We start from the raw sequence: 23,550 nt of genomic DNA, 5'->3' as shown, positions 1-23,550 counted from the left end.
TGGATGCTACCACTGTTGCGGCGCAAGGTTCAGCCATAGGCCGAGTAGCTGCCGAGCACTATTTTGAAGATGTTCTTGAGGGTGCTCGTTTGATAGAGTCCCAGTGCTCGAAGAATATTATGTTTGAGTGACATGTATTCCCATTATAAACACAAAGTTTTTATGAAATGTAGTAAGGCTGTATTTATATTTTTGCCGGAAAGTAATATGATGCCTCCTGTGCGCTGTTTATGTATATATGTATATAACCTGAAAGATTGCAGTCGTCGGCTTCAACCCCCACGGATATAATGCAGAGGTGCTCGCAAAAAACGCGTGTTCACACTTAACCCAACGTCTTGGTCCTATTAAGGAGGTAATAGCGCAGCGAACGAGGCAACCGGAGTATAATGCTTTAACACTTTCACTTAGCCATAAGAGTTTGACGGTGGGGCTACTATATAGCCCCTGGTGGCTCCACACTCTCCCGATCTCGGGGTGCGTACATGCCTGGCCGGAAAACGGCCCTTCGTTAAAGCGGAGGAATTCTAACATTCCGATAGGTCATCGAGTGGTTGACCAGTCTCGCGCTATATCATGATAGTCAGTTTTTGGCTTTCTCTACTGAGGTGCTCGTCCGGATGAACCAGGGCACAATCGCGGTAGTTCTCCTGGTGCTGCCTTAGCCGATAAAGCGGAACGTAAGGCACCAAAACATAGGAGCCGAGCAAACCCAACATTTGACCAAAGACATGATTCGGAGCTGATGCATATAAGGCCAAACTTGCGACGTTGAACACTCCCTAAAGTATTCGGTCTTTATAGTATAAACCGGGCCTAAATAGTGCCCTTTGTAAGAAGCCCCTTGTGTCCAGGTACGTGCATTATTCTGATGTGGCCACATGCCAAGACATTAGCATCCTTCTCAATTGTGTTGAGAATTCGAGGGATGTGTATCTACAAGAGACAGTAAAAAAGGTTTACGCAGGGTCTTAATCTAAAAAGAATCCTTTGAGCGGGTCCCTGCTGCATGTCTGCGCCTGTGTCTCCGTTGTGCCATATCCTGGACGGGTGTAGCATGATGGTCATCTGTAAAAGAGAGGAACTTAGGTGAAAAAGTTGTCGTGCAAGAAGGTAGTTTTTAAAGAAACCATGTATAATTAAAAATGAGTAAAAACAGCCACTTGTCTGCGTGCATTGAGCCCCTTGTATTTGTAATAGGGGTGTGGCCATCAATCCTGTATGAATTACATATAGCTGCGCCGGACTCGTCTAACCGTGTCTGTGGTTTTGATGACCTATGAAATGCTTTAGTTGGTGAGGCCATTTATTGTGCGGCTGCCAAGGCAGTCGCATTCTCTTCGATGCGCAAAGATCGCTCAATATTTCCATTCACTGTAATGATGCCACGTGGACCGGGCATCTTCAGCGTGAGGGAAGCGTAATGCGGTATTGCATTAAAGCGAGCAAAAGCTTCGCGTCCAAGTAGTGCTTGATAACCACTTTGGAACGGAGCGATGTGGAAGGTTAAATGTTCGCTATGGAAGTTATTGGGGAAGCCGAATATAACCTTTAGTAGTAGGGAGCCCGTGAAGTGAGCCCCTGGGCCTGGCGTTACTCCTTTAAAGGTAGTGTTGCTATGGCAAATTTTCATTGGGTCTATCTCCATTTCGCGGATTGTATCCTGGTATATCAGGTTTAAACTGCTGCCACCGTCCATCAGGACTCGTGTAAAGTGATATCCGTCAATTATTAGGTCTAATACCAGGGCAACCCATCCTGCACACCGGATACTTGCTGAGTAATCACGATGGTCGAAAGTGATCGGTTGAGACGACCAGTGGCAGGACTTCGCGGTGATAGGCCCTTGGGTATATTTTTCTGGGAATGCTGCTTTGCTTCCCTTCATCACGTGTAATACATTGACTGTTTTGACTTCTGGTGGAAACTTCTTTTGTTCCCCAGTGTCTTGCTTGAGAGTCTCATCCTCGTCTTTGCTTGGTGTATCCTCCCCCTTGTGTACGATGTTGAGCTTGCCGGACTGCTTGAAGACCCAACATTCTCTGTGGGTATGGTTAGCGGGTTTACCGGGGGTGCTATGGATCTGACATACTTGGTCCAGAATTTTGTTTAGGCTGGACAGTTCGTCTCTGCCGCCTTTAGAGGGCGGCTTTTGCTGACTTGGCCGAGAGCTTTTGAATCCGGCGTTCACTGCCGTGCTCTTGGTGCTGTCTTATTTATTCCAGCATTTTTTTATTATTGTTGCACCATGGTTTCCCGTTTCCATCTCTAGCTTCGGATGTACCGGGGTTGCTGGTGCTGCATCTGGCTAGCCAGCTATCCTCACCCGTGCAAAAGCGGGTCATGAGGCTTGTTAATGCTGCCATTGTTCTCGGCTTTTCTTGGCCGAGGTGTCTGGCAAGCCATTCGTCACGAACGCTATGCTTAAAAGCTGCCAAGGCTTCAGCGTCCGGACAGTCGACTATTTGGTTCCTTTTAGTAAGAAACCTGTTCCAAAGCTTTTGGGCGGACTCTCCGGGCTGTTGAATTATATGACTCAAATCGTCTGCGTCCAGAGGTCGGACATAAGTCCCTTGAAAATTTGCCCGAAAAGCGTCTTCGAGCTCTTCCCAGCTTCCAATGGAGTTTTCGGGGAGGCTTGTAAGCCAGTGCCGAGCTGGCCCTTTGAGTTTGAGGGGTAAATATTTGATGGCATGGAGATCGTCTCCTCGAGCCATATGGATATGGAGGATATAGTCCTCAATCCAGACCCCAAGGCCTGTTGTTCCGTCGTATGCCTCTATGTTTACGGGTTTGAATCCCTCTGGAAATTCATGGTCCAGCACCTCATCGGTGAAACATAGGGGGTGTGCGGCGCCCCTGTATCTGGGCGTGCCGTGGTGTTCAGATGTTTGTTGTGTTGCATCGTGTGCTGGAGTGCGCTTGCACGGTCCATAGATGGATCTAGTTGCTCCGTCCTTTTGATGCGAGCCCTCGCGTGGATCGCGTATTGGCTTCTATGCGGCGTTGCTTGCCGCTCCCTGTTGGCCATGAGGTCGTCTATCCGGCTGGGTGGCCGTTTTAATTTTTGGTTGAGGGGGATCTAAGGCCTCCTCATTGAATTCAGGTAGCAACTTCCGCTTCGGGTAGCTCTTGGTGGGGCGATTACCGCCATACTTCGCTGCTGTGTTGAGTACTTTACTCCATCTGATTTGGAGTGTGTCTTGCGCAGCCTTGAGCCTTTGCTTCTGCTTTTTTAGACTCCTCGCGGTGGCAACAAGCCTTTGATGGACATTTTTTTGCTCCGGGTGTCTGTCCGGTGTTATGTCCTCCGGACTATTATCTTTGACAGAGTTGGTTTGTTCGGTTTGATTCTCCGCATTGCCGTGGTCCGGCAGTGGTTCACCCTTCTCTAACACTGGGTCTGTATGATCATTATTTCTGTCGAGGCAGGATTTGGGGCGGCGCTTACGCAGCCGCTTTGACTGCTTCTCGATGGGACAACCCTTCGTTGCGTCCTTCCGTTCCTCATCGTCGTTTTCCTTTGGTGTGTCCACCATGTATACGTCATGTGATGAGGTGGACGTCCAGTGCCCTGTAGGCAGTGGTTCCTCTTCATCTCCCGCATCGTCGTCCATACTGTCGATGTCTTTAGAGTCGAAGTCAAGCATGTCGGTTAAGTCATCGATAGTGGCTACTAAGTGGGTGGTGGGTGGGTCACGAATTTCTTCGTCATCCGCATCCCAGTCCTGTCGGACATAGTTAGGCCAGGATCCTCCTGATAAGGAGAGAGACCTTAACGAGTTCAGTATGTCGCCAAAGGGCGAGTGCTGAAAAATATTCGCGGAGGTAAACTCCATGATCGGCGCCCAATCAGATTTGATAGGAACGAGCGCAGGCGGTTCAGAGTCCGTGACCGGAGAAGGATCCAACAGTTTATCAACACGGCTCTCGTGCAAGGTAAGGTCGATGTTCGGCTCGATCGCCGCTGAGGGTAAGGCCTCCATGGCGGGGTCCATCCACACGTCCGCGGAAGGTGCAACTGGCTCCGAATTGAGGGTCGGAGCGACTGCCGGTGCGATCTCCTGAACACTGTCCGATGGTAGAGCTAAATCGTACTCATCATGACCGCATGACGCACAAGGCAGAGGCTCGAATCCGTCGAAGATCAAGTCTCCGCGGACATCGTCCGTGTAGTTTAAGCTTCCAAACCTGACCTGGTGGCCAGGGGCGTAACTTTCGATCTGCTCCAGATGGCCAAGTGAATTGGCCCGCAGTGCAAAGCCGCCGAACACGAAGATCTGTCGGGGAGAAAAGTCTCACCTTGGACTGCATCGTTATTGATGATAGTAGGAGCCATCAAGCCTAACGGCGACGACACAGAGGAACTCTCAATGAAAGCACCAATGTCGGTGTCAAAACCGGCGGATCTCAGGTAGGGGGTCCCGAACTGTGCGTATAGGCCGGATGGTAATAGGAGGCAGGGGACACAATGTTTTACCCAGGTTTGGGCCCTCTTGATGGTGGTAAAACCCTACGTCCTGCTTGATTAATATTGATGATATGGGTAGTACAAGAGTAGATCTACCACGAGATCAGAGAGGCTAAAACCTAGAAGCTAGCCTATGGTATGATTGTATGTTGTCCTACGGACTAAAACCCTCCGGTTTATATAGACACCGGAGAGGTTAGGGTTACACAAGGTCGGTTACAAAGGAGGAGATATACATATCCGTATTGCCTAGCTTGCCTTCCACGCCAAGTAGAGTCCCATCCGGACACGAGACGAAGTCTTCAATCTTGTATCTTCATAGTCTAACAGTCTGGCCAATGGAGATAGTCCGGCTGTCCGGAGACCCCCTAATCCAGGACTCCCACAGCCGCTGTGGAGATGTCGCCCGTGGCGCCGGCCTCAAGGTAGCCGCTCCATGGGGGTGCGGGATGGAGCGCCGTCGGCGCCGGGAGGTCGAGTTAAGTAGAAGGTGCGATGCGATGAGTGTACAACCTCTTTGGTGGCGCGGAGTAGGCCTCGGCTTCGTCCGAGGAGTCGGTGAGGATGCTGCGGTTCCGGTGGAGTAGGTTAAGGCGGCGCTGTGGGGATGGAGCAGCCTCAATAGATGAGGTGATCGTCGAAGTAGCTCCTTGGAGGTGGAGGACGGGGCGGCTGAACCGGCGAGACGACGAGATGGACGACGGATCCTCATCCGGGGAGGTGGACGAGGGACGTCGAGCTGTTGCGATGGACGACGTCGTCGGGGAAGAGGCTCCGGCTGGGCAGCAGTGATGTGGTGGACGAAGCAGGGTGGGGTTTCGCGGCTGGAGTGGAGAGGTTATGGCGGCTGGGATTTTGAATGGCGAAAAGGGGGCGATGGGAGGGGGTGAAGCATGACTTAGGAACGCGCTTGTCCAAAATGTAGGGTGTGTTACAAAAGTACCCCCCACCGATTTGAACTAGCGGCCCTTTTGGCTCAGGGTTAGAAGGGGGATTTCGCGTGTCGGGATTTGGCAGCTGGAGGGAGTTTTCGCGCGCATTGTAATTTCGGGATAGCACGGCGCGGGTTGTGAAGGCGCCAGTTTTGGGAGCACGATATTTGAATTTTCAGGATATAACAAGACGCGGGTTGAATTTTAGGGACAAGCCTAACGTGTAGTAATATTGTACTTGTACGTACCAAATCAATCCGCACTTCCCTGAACCAAAAAGAAAAAGAAAAAAATAGAACTATTCACACCACACAAAGAGAGAGTCTTGCCCCGTTTTACTATACAAATGCTATTCAAAGCTACTCCCTCCTTCCATCTATATAGGGCCTAATGCGTTTTTCGATGCTAACTTTGACCAAATATTAGAGCAATGATGTATGACATGCAACTTACACAAAGCACACCATTAAATTCATCTATGAAAGGTTCTTTCAATGATATAATTTTCACGTTGTGCATGTCATGTACTATTAATCTTGTCAATAGTCAAAGGTGGTCTTAAAAATCTCATTACGCCCTATATAGATGGAAGGAGGGAGTATGAATCCATGTTATGTCTGATTAAATTTTTTCGCTTGCTGTATAATGCATGTAACCTACTCATACCAACATTTTAGTGCATTCCAAATGTCTATACTACCGCTGCAATTCGAACTAAATTTGAATTCGTTTCTCTATTTCAATAAGAATCTACAATCATGATTGTTGCCAACTTCAACCATCATAGTTTCCTTGCTATCCGCCGGATATAAATCAGACGGCCTATAATGCAGGATGGCAGGCACACCATCATCAACAACTCCGTTTTTTATAAGAGTAGAGATAAAATATATTAAATGTAGTATACCATGTTCATAACCACACCATGTGTATCACCGTTATATATATTCACACATCCGACGGTTTGAAACACTATGATAAATTTTTCAAATATCCGAATTCGCTTTTCATAATGAAGTATATATGATCTCTATTCGTCTTTTACACCCACACAACCCTCTTATCTTTGTAGCTAGCACTAACTTTCTCTTGTGCATGCACACGCCCGCATCCCTCTCACCCTCCCTCAGCATTCTCTAGCTCCATCGCGCAAATTCGTCTTTTCACTTTAGGTCGTTCACCCACGGTGTGTGTAGGCCCCCCAGCTCCTTCTTTACGGCACACATCGATCGATATGCCCCTCTAGCCAGGTGTGCCTAGCACAAACACAAGCTTCCCCTCTTCTCTTGTCACCGTCCATGTCTCACTCCCACCACTCTTTTCATCGTTCTCGTACTCGCACACTCATCCCCCTAGATATAGTATGCCTCACGTACCACCTCCTACATGCATCCCTCTCTCTCTCTCTCTATCCTTCTCCTCGTGCCTCATTTGCTTCTAACACACACATGCATGTATACCGATCGATCTCCCAACATATACCTAGATCGACTTTAACTACCCCCCCATCGATCGATGTACCTCACAAGTTATGTCTCTCCTTTCTCTTACAAAGGGCGATTGATCTTCCTATGTAGTTACGTCTGCTTACCACAGCCACATCATCCCCCCTCATCATTCGTGCATGCCTCCTGACCCGTCTCTCACACGCACGTGCACAGACAACAAGCAGCCATCTCCTCTCTTATTGATATTGCGGGCATGCCCTCCGTTTGTCTACCAAGCCTATCCCACCATTTGTTAGAAGCAACTCCACTACCACCCCCTCCAACACTCTAGCTCTGTCTCTCTCCCAACCTTATTCATCTCCTGCACATATGCATGGATGTCGATCGATCTCCCTTAATACATGAGGCAGATCGATCTCCTTAATACATGAGGTAGGCCTCTCTCCTCCTCCACACATATACCAGCCATTGTACCTCCATAGTTAATTGGGCCTCCCTCTTCCCCCACCACACACCGATAGTCGAGCACTGCAGGTAGGTATCCATGCCACAGAGACAAATTGCACATGTCCCATCTCACGTTCCAGTAGGCCAACCACTCTATATCTTTGACGTGGTCACACACAAATTCGATGGCACTCTTTATCGATCGCGCACGCACACACACACACACATCATCCCTCTCTTCGATTCTATGGACACCTCAAGCCGATGATACCTCCACTCTCTTCTCGTGGATCGCCCCCTCTATATATATGTTATATCCAGGACTCTATTTCACACACATTGCATATGTTAAATTTTTTGATTGACCCCCCCCCCCCCCACACACACAAAAAAACTCTCAAGAACCCACACACTATATCTCTCTAGGTTTGTATCTCTCTCACACAACCCCACATAGGTGGTGTACGTATACAAGAACAGAATAGGTGCACCGTGCACGTACTCACGCTTCGTGCCCAGCCACACCCGCGCGGGTACACGGTGGAGCTCATTTCTTTACGAAATGGCAGCCCACGTGCTAATTTGAACGCCTGTAGCGGTTGTTTACCTAGGGAGGTCGTGTACCACGCATGCACGAAACAAAGTTCGACTTGACGTGTTGCCGCGTTATTTTTAAATAAAGTTATAGAGCTCAATGGCACGTACACAGAATATAAAATGATTTTTATGGAGGAAAAGGTAGTCCGCTCTTCAGAGTATCTCACACAAGGCTCCGGTGGCCCCTCTCTCTCTCACCGTTGGCCACTGATCCATCCGCATCCCGTCCGCCGGGGGAAAGGGAGTGCGGTGGCCTCTCTCTCTCTCTCACCGTTGGTCACTGATCCGGCCGCATCCCATCCGCCGGGGGAAAGGGAGTGCGGTGGCCTCTCTCTCTCACTGTTGGTCACTAATCCCGCCACATCCCGTCCGCTGGGGGAAAGGGAGGAAGTGCATCGTTTCTCCGTTCGATGGCGCCGAGGTAGCACGTCCCGATCTGCGGTACACGCCGTTCTCTCTGACCAAGCTCCGGCGCGGCAGGGCCTACGCCACCTGCTCGCAGATTCTGCCCGCCGCCGCTCACCTAGTTACATCCCGACGACCTCCAGGTATCCCCTCCGACCTTGCTCCACTGCCCGTTTTCCGACGTCGCTGCATGGGGATCTTCCATAGTTCTTTACCCAAAATGTAGCTCGTCCGGCGTACTTTTCATATTGCATTCTTGTCCTCACACCGTTTTAGACAAACACAACTGTGTTGTTATCTTCCCTTAGGACAGGGAATATGCTTCTTTTTTTTGTCGCATGTGTCATCAACTGTTATTGGCCAGTAATTTTTTCCTTTCTACCTCTTTTTTGCAAACAGGGCTATCCATTTCACGTCGTTGCTATTGCGACCTTTTGGTGAACTGCACAAATCACTTTTTTCTTAAGAGTGTTTTGTGCAGTTGTACTAAAATGTCACACGGGCAACGTCTCTACATTTCAGTGCGACTGCACAAAGGGAGATTGGTTTTGCTCTATCCTCCTCATCCAACTCCGAGCCTAATCTTCTCCAACTAGTTAGTCTTAAGAGAGACTGCAAAGGTGACCGGCTTCTATTTGCGTGTTTATTGTTTCATCAGCAGTCCTCTATTATCGTAATCACACTTGATATCTTTGGAATAGGGACGCTCAGCTCTATATTAGTGGAACTGCACAAAATGATCGGAATGTTGCATGCTCCAGACAGCTACTTTTTTTCCCAACATGCCTTGCTGATTTAGACAGAGCTGGGGGACGTTGCTGCCAATGAAAGCATGGATCAATTTTAATTTAACACCTTCTCACAACTTTGTCTTCAGTTGTGATGTAATTATTAGCTCGGATCTGCTAATAATTGACATGCATTAGCAAGGAAGTTAGTTTTTTATTGTTTCCGAAAGAGCATCGATGGCAAGACACGTGAAACAAAAGTTGAAAGCTCACACCATTGTACAATTTCATGTCGCTGGAAAATTATTTGTAGAGTACGTCAATCATGTAAAAAAATGATGGAAGCTTGATAGCATTGCTAGAAGCCTCTTCATCATCCGGGTCCATGTGCCATGCACAAAATTATACTCCTTCGTTCCTAAATATTTGTCTTTTTACAAATTTCAAATGGGCATATTTTCGAGTGTAGATTCACTCATTTTGCTTCATATGTGTACTCCCTCCGTTCCTAAATATTGTATTCGTCTTAACAGAGATTTCAACAAGTGACTACATGTGGAGCAAAATGAGTGAGTCTACACTCTAAAATATGTCTATATACATCCGTATGTGCCAGTCCATTTGAAATCTCTAAAAAGACAAATATTTGAGTAGTCACTCGTTGAAATCTCTAGAAAGACAAATACTCCGGAGTATATTTAAGAACCAAGGGGGTAGTGCAAAACCGCATGGGAGACTCAGCCCGGTCGTTGCGCCGCATTAATAGTGAGTAATGAGCAGTCAAATCATAAGCCCCACCTTTCCCACTATAAGTTGCTCTGAAGAAGCAACCATCAATACGCTCTTCTTTGAATCCGCTCATACTACTCCATCCATCACTGTTTATACAACGCGCTTCAGAAAAAAGAAAAAAAATCTATGGGACCAAGGCGACTAGCGGTCGGCCTAAAAAATAGCATTGGTAGTTATAGCACAGCGTCTATTACTAGAGGGAATAATGCGTACACACATGCATGCAGTGCTTCCACCCCGGGTACACACATGCATGGACTCCGTAGTAGTACAGTACATGGAGAGAAAATTGTGGACTTGATTGCGGTTACCACGCCCTAATTAATTGAGCATTAAACCAAATGCGTCTAAAGTCTCTCTGGTGGTGGAAATGCATTGAGAGAAATGCATCATAATGAAGCGTGCCCTGTAAACTGTGACGGAGGGTGGAGTAGTATGAAGGTGCAAAACCAAGTACGCGTACTATTGTGCTTGGCTCTTCGCCCCTTCGTGAAGTCGAACAATGATGGTACTCCGCATGGTGGGTACTGAAGTGTATGCCTCTGACAATCTGACGCCGAATGGACTGATGCATGTCCACCGAGGGTAGGTTGCATTAGTCAAAAGGCGTAAGCGAGCTTTACCTTGTCCTGCAAGCTTCTCCTCGTTCTGCGAGTTGACGGGACACACCAAAAAGTAGTGCTTGTCCATACTCCCTCCTTTCCGGTTAATATGGCTTAATCTTTTTTGCGGGTAAATGAGAGAGCTTTATTCATATATAAGCATTCTTAGGACGATAAGCCAAGACACTGGTCACTAGGAAGCGAGGTACCCCGCAAAAAAAAGAAGTAGGAAGCGAGGTGTTTCATCAAGCCAGCTCTCGGCCACATTCAAAGTGCAGCAAGCACGGTTCGCACGAAGATGCGCCGCAAGGTTTGCTGACCTGTTTACATGCTGAATAACAAAAAAAGAGGAAATATTACTGAGCGCTACTATTTGTAACAGGATATGAGCCAGAATTAAGAGAGAATTGTGGCGAGTGTTCCATGCAATCAACTTCCATTATCACATGCGAGAACCCTTGAAGAGAACCAAATGTGTTGAAGATTGCTTTATCACATTTTAAAATTATAATAAGAGTGCAGACGCTCCTCCATCCGGTTCCTAGTACTAGTATAGTACGTACCTTTATGGACTATAGTAGTAGTACTAGTAAACTTTGCACTTGGCTGTTCGGGAAGTCGAACAATAATAGCACTAGTAGTATAGTGTATGCTTGTGGCAATCTGACACCGACTATTGCACGTCCACCGCCTGAGCGAGGGAGAGCTTGCATTAGTCAAAAGTTTCTCCTTGTCCTGCGAGCCACCGCGCGCAAGCTTCTCCCGTCCTGCAACCTTCTCCTTGTTCGGCAAGTTGATGGGACACAACAAAGTAATGCTAGTCCATGCTGCCTCCTCTCCGGTTAATATGGCTTAATTTCAAATGAGATAAATACACTGTCTGTCACTGCATATTTGTAAAAATACGGTCAGTGGACTTCATAATACGCTCATTGCGCTCTATATATATATATATATTCCGGTGATCATACAGTCACTAGCTCACCCTAACTGAGTATGTGTGTGCATGTACGTGTAGGTTGAGCACTTGAGCGTGACCGTGTGTGTTCCGTCGTGTGCTCGGACATGCATGCATTAGGGCATCGCGCGCGTTTTTGCGTCCATGTGTACGTGTGACTGTTGCATACACATAGGGGGAGTACATGTAGGGGCCACTAAGGAGCAGTCAAATCACACAGTAAGTTAGTCGAAAGAAGCAACCCTCATTTCACTCTTGAATGACACGTACGCAATATAAAATGGTTGATATGGTGAGAAAAAGAAAACCACTATATATACAATAGCAGGAGCCTAAGCTACAAGCCTGCTTTCTTAGGTTGCTCTCTTCACAAGCATAGAACAGTGGGCCTGATCCCGCAGCTGGGGGAAGGGAACAATGTTCTGCATGCATAGACACGGTCGACATCGGCGAGGGAGAAAACCCACAGTCGGTGTGTCCCAATCGGGGGTCACCGCGGTATGGGCCGATGTCGCGTCCCAACCGCCCTTCTAGCTACAGCCCGACGTCCCAGGTAGTCCATCTTCCTTTTGGAGCCGGCTTGCTGCACTGCCGTAGCTCCATCTCCATGTCGATCTTTCTCTACTTCTACCGGCTTCTATTTGTGATGAGTTTATGTCTCATGAACTAGTGCCAGTACTATTATTCTAATCACACTTCTTCAATATCTTTGCCATCAGGGATGCTCAGGTCGATTTTAGTGGAACTGCACAAAAGCATCATATGATCCGAGGGTGCCAGCCGTCTTTCCTTCCCGACATGGAAAGTGCTATGGAACAAGAGGTACCAGAAGGTGGAGAACCAAAGAGTGCTGCTTCTATTGTTGCTGACATTCTCACTAAAGAATCTCCCTCTAGCACATTCCTTCGACAGGCTCTACCTGGCCAGGAAATTAAATCATGTTTAGGGTTTAGGGTTTAAGTCGTAGTGACCCCATCAGTAGTTTTTCTATCGTACACGCTCTCACAACTTTTTTGAACGCGGAAGAGATCGCGCATGTCGTAGCCGGTATTGTGACCTTTGAACGTGGAGCAGCCGCGTGCACCCAGAAGCGGCGCGGGTGACGCTCTCTCGGCCGGCTCGCCGCAATCAATGTCGGTGCCAGTGAGAGGTCGCGTCCGCTCTGGCCGGGCATGAATGCGGCACTGACCGTTTCGGGCGGGAAGCACGCGCAGGTGATGAAGAGGGTTCCGGTTGGTCAGGACCGGCCGTGGCAGCGGTCCGGACGTGCGCAAACAAGAGATGTTGTACGTTAATATTGCTGCGTATATAATTAACAACATAAATAATGTGCCAGTTGGACAAATATGATTGGATATGGAGATGGAAATGGAATTTTACGTAAACACGGATATGCATGTCTATGTCTAGGTGTGTGTGCGCGACGACTCTCGCGACCTGGAAGCAGGGGCATGTTTTTGATCGAGTTTTCTTTCTTGGTACGTTAGAAAATCAGTTTGTCTAATTCACGTCTAGATGTTATTTAAGGATATCACATCTAAGCTCCCACAAGTATATAATGTAGCAACAAGAAACAAAAAAACAAGGAAAAGACCACAAACAGAGTGGACATCAACTTATATGTGACACTCCAAAAATTTTGATTTGGTTTTATCAAATATTTTGTTCTCTAAATTGGAAGGGGGTTATTTAAATTTTTCCTAAAACCTCTCCTCAAAAATTTTTATGGCAAATATTTTGGTGTTCTTCTCAACCTTGATTTTTGGTCTTGAAGGATTTTTCATCTTGTGTTGGCTCAACACCAATAACATTGGAAGGTTTTTGCAATACTTTTTATTAAAAAGAATTCCATTAAAACTTTTGGATTTATTCTTCCTCTTTCAAAAAAATGTCCTCTTGCCATGGCCTTTGAAGAAAATTTTCTTCCAAACTCATCTCCTTACTTTGAGTCAAGCCTAGCACCCTATTCCAGCAAGTCTCAACCTCTTTTAAATTTTGTTTCTATTTATTTTTCCCTCAAAATCATTTTCTGTCATTTATTTGGGCTAGGGTGGTTTACAAAGGAACTACCAATTTTCCTTTGAATCTTGATCCCAAATAAATTTCTCTGGATAGTCCTTAGCACCCTCAACCAAGATCCATCAAGATCCACTGATCCACAGTTCAAATTTTTCAAAATTTTCCCACTGCAAGTTTGGACCAGATTTGCCATTTTTGGTGAAATTCATTTGTTTTCTCTTCCTAAAAATCTGAGATAATTCAGGCAGCCTCCAGATACATCAAGAGACCACCTCACCAAAGATCAGCCCCAGAAAAATTTTCCACATGCCAAAATCATTTCATCGAACAGTTGGCATGCACTGTTGCTGTTCAAATTCAGAAAAATTCAGAGTTTCAGTGTTGGGTTCAGTCGACAGCATCGTTTTCTTCAGAGCACGGCGTCGATCTCGCCAGTAACTGAAGTGGCGCCTTGCTCCCTGTTCCCCCTCCTTATCTAGAGCGCCGCATGGTCGTTTGGACGGGCACTAGCATCGGTGGTGACGTGTCCCGCCAACGCCGGCGTCTTCCGCGGTGGCAGAGCCACCCGTGGCGGCCAACAGGGGCCAGCCCTGCAGAACAGCGCCGTCCGGCACCGCCCACACCACCAGAGGCCTCCGCGTGGACGTCTCCTTCCCTGTGCACACTGCAGCACCGTCGCCGTGGCCAGAGAAGCGCAGAGCGCGCTCTCTGCCACCGACGTGGTAGTGAGCCGTTCCGTCGAGGGATTGGAGTGTCGCCCAAGTCTTGCCCAGTTTAGCCTCTGGATGGAACAAGTAGACCAACACGTTGATGCCCAATCGCCTAAGACCCCCGTTCGGCCACTGCCTCGCCGTAATCGCCACCGGAGTTATCCCATTCACGGCAACCGCCTCGGATCTGCTATAAAAGGAGCCCTCGAGCTCGCCTTCGACGCTGCACCACACCTCCACCACACCAGTGCCCCCTCTAGCTACTAGGAGGACCTCGAGGAGGTCTTCTTCCCCGACTCCGACCGCCCCGATCCGCTTCGGGCTCCGGCACGATTCCCTCTGGTGAGACCACCCTTGCCTCTCAGACCATGCCAGTCGCCTCCTAGTGCACACACTCCTCTAACCCGAGCCTAAATTTGACAGCTGCAGCCCTCCCCGGTGAGATCCACCACCGCCCGAACAACCGTCCGTCGGAGTAGAAGCCGCCGTCGACGTGGTGCTCGTCATCGACCAACTCCACCACCCTCGGGTGCGGAAGAGCCCCCTGAACCCATAGGTACCCTCCTTTCCCCCTACCTCGCCGTGGATCGACGCCGGCGACCACCGCGGCCTTCGGACGCCGGCGGGCTCTGTTTCAAAATTTAAACCTGACGGGTGGGACCCCCTTGTCAGCCTCTCTTTTTCTATTCGAACCATTTTCCTGGAAAAACGCCTTCGGGCAAAGTACGCTTTCCTGTTGGGTTGGCGTATTGCTAACCGAAATGTTTTCTGTTTTTATAAACTAACCCCTGGAAACTTTCTGTTTCATTACAAGTGAGTCCCTAGAATAAAACCCTTTATAACTTTTTAACAAAAGATGATTTTTAATTGATTCCTTTTCTGTCATATTTATCTTTCTGTCTAGTTTTTTATCACATTTATTTGAAAAAAAATTGGAACAATTTTTATGCACACACGGTATTTATGTTAGTATGCGATTTCTTTATACCGTAGATACCGGAGGAGGTGACGGAACCACGAACTTTGCCGAGCTAGACTCCGACTACTCCGAACCAGGCAAGCATGTTTGAACCTTTGATATGATGAGTGTTTTGCATGTTTGCTTGAGTAGTTTTCTCATGGCATGTTTATATATGCATATTGTGAATGTTATATTGCATGCAAGGCAAGCTACAGGTGAGCTTCGAAGTTGATATGTTCATAATGATAAGATAACCTGATCATGTGGTGGCATGATAGGTTGTAAGCTGATATTGTTGAAGCATGCCAGTCTTACGTCAACCGCGTAACTCCAGTGTTAACGTGGAACAAGTTCTGTTCCCATCCGTGCTACCACATGCCTTCTGCAAAGAATGCGGTTTAGTAAGTTGCAAACCTCTCTCCTTGTACACACCAAATAGAGGGGCCGTGATGAGGGTTCCATGGCCCTGGATTAAAGCCCGTCATCCGGTCAGGGGACATGGGTGTTTCCGGTTGGGACCGAGAGGGGGGCACCCCTTAGAGCACACGAATATAAATTTGATCCCATGCTATTCGAGGTTGTAGCCTCCCCGTCTCGAAGTTTTTCTTGAACGTTGCCTAGGGTGACCCCTGGCAGCAGAATGTGGAATGGGTGTGTACTTGTCAGATGTGTTTCTTCTAAAATACCATAAACGGAACTAGTCCTTCGTGACTACTGAAATCCGTTGGCTGTGGAATAACAGTGCAAACTCTGCAGAGTCATAACCATCCGAGTTACCGTGTCCATGGTCAAGGACTTTGATCAACATATCAATGTCAGTCTCCGTGTCTGTCTCAGTATCCGTCTCAGTGACAGTCTCTGGAGAATAAGCATGAAACTGAGAGTGGTAAACTCGGCTGAATGTTGTTCCTGTGAACGGACTAACCAGTTTATTATTATGCGCTGAATATTTCCTTGTGATGGTTTAAATTCATGAACTACTTGAATTCGAATGATGAACTATAAGCCCTTTATGTGATGTCGCTCAGACGTCCGACTGTGGCATTCTTGTTATTTACTTTTGATATAAGCCCTTTATGTGATGTCGCTTAGACGTCCGACTGTGGCATTCTTGTTATTTACTTTTGATATAAGCCCTTTATGTGATGTCGCTCAGACGTCCGACTTTGGCATTCTTGTTATTTACTTTCGATATAAGCCCTTTATGTGATGTCGCCCAGACATCCGACTGTGGCATTCTTGTTGTTTACTTTCGATATAAGCCCTTTATGTGATGTCGCTCAGACGTCCAACTGTGGCACCCTTGTTATTTACTTTCATTATAAGCCCTTTTCGAGATGTCGCTTAGACGTCCGACTATGGCACGCACTGTTATTTACTATTCAATATAAGCCCTTTATGTGGTGTCGCCCCGACGCCCGACTGCGGCATGATAATTTATTTTTACCTTTCGAGGTGTCGTTTCAGACACCCGATCGGTCTTTAGTTATTTTATTGGGATTTCGGGAGGACTACCGCCTGACTTCCTTTTATTTATCATGTAGTGCAAATTTATTATCAGAACTTGCATTACTAATCTGCTCATGTGCATCATGTTCGCATTTGTTATATCTTATGTCCAAACTGTCTTGCGAGTACATTCAAAGTACTCACCTGGCTTGTTGATTTGGCCAGATGTTGATGAAGGCGATCTTATGGATGAAGAGTTCGATAGCAAGTCCGACGCCTAGAGGAGTCCCAGTCAATCCCGTGCGATCCTCGAGTTGATCACTTGTATTATATACGCTTCCGCTACCCAAATAAAATCATCGAGCCTCACTCCGACGCTTAATGAGCTGTAGGATTTAGGAGTCATGTCACCCACTTCACTGTGACATATCCACCACCACTTTTATTACGAGTCAGTAGCTATGCCACCATACCTTTGTGTCATATCCGCATTTATGTGTAATATCAGCGTACTTGTAATAAATTGTTGAGCAGCCTCAGCTCAACCTTGTATAATATTTAGTACTTCTGGATTTCTGTATCAAGGATTTGTCTACCGGTAAGAAGGATTCTTCTGTACTGGTCAATACAAGGGTTGGCTTTTCAATAAATGTTTTATTGGAAAACCGGTCATGACAAACTTGGTATCAGAGCCAGGCTGACTGTGGGAAGCCACTAGGTGCGATCACTAATTGGCTATTAACGTAATAGTGCTATTTTTAGCGTGTTGCAAATGTAGCAATTTTCTGTTAGTCATCATAAATTTATGACTTGACTATTCAGAATTTTTTGTCTACTTTTGTAGATGGCTGTAAACGACTGTGAGTCTCAGGTGTTCGCCAATGTACCTGAGGGGTTCATCAAGCTTCTCGTCGCCATCACCAAGGTCGCGATCGGGCCATCGGCTCGTCCGGAGTTCACACTCTACCAGCACAAGCTTAGCGACAGCGTATCTATGCACCAGGCCTCGGTGCAATTCAAAGGAGGACGTTCTGAGACACGCCGCTTCCGATTTGTAGGAAGGTCCATGCCTATGGAGAGGCATGCCATGCAGATGGCCGCCCGTGAGGCGATAGCTCGTCTCCGGGATGCGCTCCCTTCGATGAAGACTCGTCGCTACCGCTACCTCCCATGCCACGTGCCATACACTTGCCACTATGCATTCGCTTGCCCTAGAGGATAGAGAGATGAGGCTATTGAGATGTTGGTTGAGTATCTCAAGGCCCTTGAGGCAGCTTTCGATAACCTCGTGGACGACCTTGTGGCTACTCGTATGGACTTTGTTCAGGGTTGTTCCGCCAACAGGAGGGAGCTCCTCCATACAGCACCACCACTGACTTACGTCTCGTCCTCAGCATCCTATACACCTGCCATCTTAGCCACCGCTCGCCGCCTGCCTACCACTGAGGAGTTTGACCAAGTCATTGCTCCTACTCCAGTCAGAGCTGCACCACCTACCGCGCCTGCACGAGTTCCTCAAACCAGTATTTCACGCCTGGAGCCTATTAATGAGGAGGAGGTTGAGTCCCCGGCGCCACTGGGTCTTGCCCTCGGCGGGCCGAAGGAAGTTTTCACCATCTCCGACTGAGTACGCGTAGCAGCCATGCGATGTCCCAGCTTGTATGATATGTTTATATGTACATAGGTTTGGTGAGAAGTAGTTTGTGTGTGCATCATGTAGGAACTCGGAGAAGTGCACTAGCCTAAATAACATGTCAGGAATGTGTACCCACATCCTGAGTGATGTATTGTATAATTATGACTTGCGTGTAAGATATGTACTGAGCGGTCCTTCTCCATGCGCAATCATTTATTTCCTTGAAAAATCTTGAAGTTTCTTTTAAATTCCGCCTTTGTAAAAATTATTTATTTTTGCCACTCAATTTTTCTCATGAGTTTTGCAAAAAGATCCCCAGAGTGGAATATGCCTCGTCCCTGGACTCGTTCCATGCCAAGTCCGTCGGAAGAAAATTATGGTACCCAGACAAGTAACAACTTCACACAGGGGCAGTCAAGTCAGCAAGGCAGTGAAACAACATTTTCTCAAGTATGCCGCCTTTATGAGCAAAGCCAACAGCAGCATCAAGAAATGATGAACCATGTTATCAATATGGGAAATCACCGTGAACCATATCAGCAGCATTCCAAATTATCTGATCTACAAAAGACACGTCCCCCAACGTTCTCTCACACTGATAGACCTCTTGAGGCTGATGATTGGCCTCAAGACATTGAAAGGAAGTTAATTATTGCACAATGTTCAGACCGTGAGAAGGTACTTTATGCACCTCACTACCTCACGGGAGCAGCCGCATCATGGTGGGAGAATTTCCTACACATGCACCCCAATGAAAATAATATCACCTAGGAAGAATTTAAAGAAGTTTTTCGTGGGGTGCACATCCCCATAAGCATTATGAAGATCAAGAAAAGAGAATTTGATGACCTCAAGTAGAGGAGCATGATAGTAACTGAGTACAATAGTCAGTTTACTCTATTATCTCATTATGCCAATGAGGAGCATATGACTGAAAACAAGAAGATGGAAAATTTTCTGGACGGTCTGGCACCAGCACTTAAATGCCAGCTGGTCGTACACACCTTTCCGGATTTCAAAACACTTGTGGACAAGGCCATTACATTGGAAAATGAGCGCCGCATCTTGGAGGATTTTTGCAAGCGGAAAAGGGACAAGACTACTCATGCTCGCCACAACCGGAACAAGACTGACCTTCAGAAGATTGGAGCGAACAGACCCACAACCAATGTTCCACACCCAGACAAAAAATTTCACCCAAGGGACAAGGATTTTACATATCGCCCAGGTGTTACTTGCTACACTTGTGGAGAGGAAGGACATTATGCTAAACAATGCCTAAAGCCAAGAAACTCGGTCCCAAAACCAAACAACAATGGAACAATTCAACATCCAAGCATAACAATTTCAACCCCAATAACAATCACAAGAAGGGTCACTTGAACCATGTGACCAAGGAGGAACCACAGAATGCCCCGGATATCGTACTCGGTACGTTCCCTATCAACACAATACCTGCCAAGGTTTTGTTTGATTCTGGAGGTTCTCACTCGTTCATTTCGAAGAGTTTTGCTTTGCAACATGATTTTCTGATGCTTCCTTTGGAAAAATCCATGATCATCAAGTCCCTCGGGAATAAGTAAATCACTTAGAATTACTGCCAAGGTGTGGTTATTGAGTTTGAAGGACTAAAGTTTCAGGCAAACCTCATTGTATTGGAAAATAAAGGACTGGATGTTATCCTAGGAATGAATTGGTTAACCACCAACAAAGGATTTATCGATTGCTTCAATCGGACTGTAATTCTCACTCATCATCATGGGAAGACAATAAAAGTTGCAGCTCAAGAAAGACCAATATCACGACAACCAAAGTTGAACAAAGTAGACATTTCAGAACTCAGGAAAGTTCCAGTGGTATGTGAGTTCCCTGACGTATTTCCCGAAGAACTACCAGGCATGCCGCCAGACCGGGAAATAGAGTTCAACATTGAACTAGCACCTGGAACCACCCCCATTTACAAGAAACCCTATAGGATTGCACCCTCTCAGTTGGTAGAATTAAAGAAGCAAATAAAAGAATTACTGGACAAAGGATTTATACGAGCCAGCTCCTCACCTTGGGGTTCACCAGTATTATTTGCCAAGAAAACAGATGGGACACTGAGATTATGCATAGACTATCGAGCACTCAACATGGTCACCATCAAAAATAAATATTCGATGCCACGGATAAATGATTTATTTGACCAGCTCGCACAAGCCAAAGTTTTCCCAAAAAGTGATTTGAGGTCAGGGTATCATCAATTAAAATTACGGACAAAAGATATCCCTAAGACAGCATTCACCTCCAGATACGGATTATATGAGTTTACAGTAATGCCGTTTGGACTAACAAACGCCCCCGCATATTTTGTCCATCTCATGAACAAAGTATTTATGAAATTTATGGACAAATTTGTTGTGGTGTTCATTGATGATATTCTGGTATACTCTAAGACACCAGAAGAGCATGCAGAACATCTCAGGATTGTACTGGGAGAATTAAGGAAACATCAATTATACGCCAAATTCAGCAAATGTGAATTTTGGTTAAGACAGGTTGGTTTTCTAGGCCACGTATTGACCCAAGAAGGTGTTGTCGTGGACCCAGAAAAAGTCAAGGCCGTACTTGGCTGGAGGCCACCAGCCAACGTAACAGATGTGAGAAGTTATCTGGGAATGGCTGGATATTATAGAAGGTTTATCGAGGGGTTCTCCACCATAGCAAAACCAATGACACACTTACTCAAGAAGGATAAGAAATTTGTATGGACTGAAGCTTGTGAGAAAAGTTTCCAAGAACTCAAGAGGAAATTAACAACGGCACCGGTATTGGTCATACCAGACATACATAAGAGTTTTGAAGTATATTGTGACGCATCCCGGAAAGGCCTCGGATGCGTACTAATGCAAGAAGGCAAAGTAGTTGCATATGCCTCCAGGCAACTACGAAAGCATGAAGAAAATTATCCCACTCATGACTTAGAATTGGCAGCAGTCATTCATGCACTCAAAGAGTGGAGACACTTTTTGCTTGGAAATCGTTGTGAAATATATACGAACCACAAAAGTCTCAAATATATTTTCACACAGCCAGAGCTCAATTTACGGCAACGGCGCTGGTTGGAATTAGTGAAAGATTATGATGTTGGCATCCACTACCATCCAGGAAAAGAGAATGTAGTGGCAGATGCTCTTAGTCGAAACCCCAGCTTGGGCAACGACAATCTACAAAACTTGAGACCTGAATTTCAACAGGACTTCGCCAAACTCAACTTAGTGATGGTCACGGAAGGCACTGTGTAAAATTTGGAGATACAGCCCACTCTAATGGAACAGATTAAGAAGGCTCAGCGCAGGCACCCCAGCATCGATGGCATAAAAAGAAAAGTGAGTCTGGGCAAGGCTTCAGAACTTGTCGTAGACGATGAGGGGATATTATGGTACGGAGACAGACTTTGCGTGCCAAATATAGAGGACCTCAAACAGCAAATTTTCTAGCCAAAGGCCACACCGCTCCATATTCAATCCACCCTGGAGGAACCAAAATGTACAAGGACATTCAGGAAAATTTTTGGTGGCACGGTATGAAGAGGGATATAGCCACCTTCATTGCATGTTGCGATTCTTGTCAACGCATTAAAGCCGAGCATCAGAAACTAGCAGGGCTATTACAGCCAAACAGGATACCTGAGTGGAAATGGGACGAAATCGGAATGGATTTTATTGTCAGACTACCTCGGTCACAACACAAAAATGATGCCATATGGGTCATCACAGATAGATTAACCAAGGTGGCACATTTCATCCCACTAAAGACAACCCACACCACTCAGAAGCTTTCCAAGCTTTATCTCTCCCGTATAGTTTGTCTGCATGGGGTTCCAAAGACTATAATATCCGACAGAGGCACTCAATTCGTCTCAAAATTCTGGGATCATTTACAACAGGCTCTGGGAACTCTACTAGCATTCAGTACAGCATACCACCCCCAGACTGATGGACCAACTAAACGCGTGAACCAAATTTTAGAGGACATACTAAGAGCATGTGTTCTCACCCATGGAACCAGTTGGGAAGAAAGCTTGCCATACGCCGAGTTCGCATACAACAACAGTTACCAATCCAGTCTACAAATGGCACCTTTTGAAGCCTTGTACGGGCAGAGATGTTGTACCCCATTAAATTGGTCAGAAACAGGATACATTCGTATCTTCGGCCCAGACATGCTCAAGGAGGCAGAGGAGAAAGTTAGACTAATCAGGGACCGACTCAAGACAGCTCAGAGCCGACAAAATAGTTATTACGATCGAAAATATCGTGAAGTCAGCTTTGAACCCAGTGAATATGTGTATCTACGAGTATCTCCTATGAGGGGCCTGCAACGGTTCAAAGTTAAAGGAAAGCTAGCACCAAGATTTATTGGACCCTTCTGTGCGGTCGCACGAAGAGGCACAGTAGCCTACCAGCTAGACCTCCCCAAAGAGCTGTCAGACGTCCATGACATGTTCCACGTCTGACAGTTGAGGAAATGCGTAAGCAACCCAGAAAAGCATGTATCACATGAGAGCATTGACGTGCAACCAGACCTCACCTACAGGGAACGTCCAATAAAAATATTAGAGCAGTCTGAAAGGAGGACACGTCAGAAGACAATCAAGTTTTTCAAGGTTCAGTGGAGTAATCACACCGAGGATGAAGCAACATGGGAAAGGGAGGACTTTCTTCAGGCAGAGTACCCACACCTATTTGAGGATCAGCTAAAATCTCGGGGACGAGATTGTTCCTAAGGGGGTAGGTGTTGTGACAATCCAAAAATTTTGATTTAGTTTTATCAAATATTTTGTTCTCTAAATTGGAAGGGGGTTATTTAATTTTTTCTTAAAACCTCTCCTTCTCAAAAATTTTATGGCAAATATTTTGGTGTTCTTCTCAACCTTGATTTTTGGTCTTGAAGGATTTTTCATCTTGTGTTGGCTCAACACCAATAACATTGGAAGGTTTTTGCAATACTTTTTATTAAAAATAATTCCATTAAAACTTTTGGATTTATTCTTCCTCTTTCAAAAAAATGTCCTCTTGCCATGGCCTTTGAAGAAAATTTTCTTACAAACTCATCTCCTTACTTTGAGTCAAGCCTAGCACCCTATTCCAGCAAGTCTCAACCTCTTTTAAATTTTGTTTCTATTTATTTTTCCCTCAAAATCATTTTCTGTCATTTATTTGGGCTAGGGTGGTTTACAAAGGAACTACCAATTTTCCTTTGAATCTTGATCCCAATTAAATTTCTCTGGATAGTCCTTAGCACCCTCAACAAAGATCCATCAAGGTCCACTGATCCATAGTTCAAATTTTTCAAAATTTTCCCACTGCAAGTTTGGACCAGATTTGCCATTTTTGGTGAAATTCATTTG

This window comes from Triticum urartu, chromosome 3A (assembly GCF_056163025.1).
Source record: "Triticum urartu cultivar PI428250 chromosome 3A, HENAU_Tu73, whole genome shotgun sequence".
In the NCBI taxonomy this organism is placed as follows: Eukaryota; Viridiplantae; Streptophyta; class Magnoliopsida; order Poales; family Poaceae; genus Triticum; species Triticum urartu.
This window is presented reverse-complemented; position numbering follows the sequence as displayed.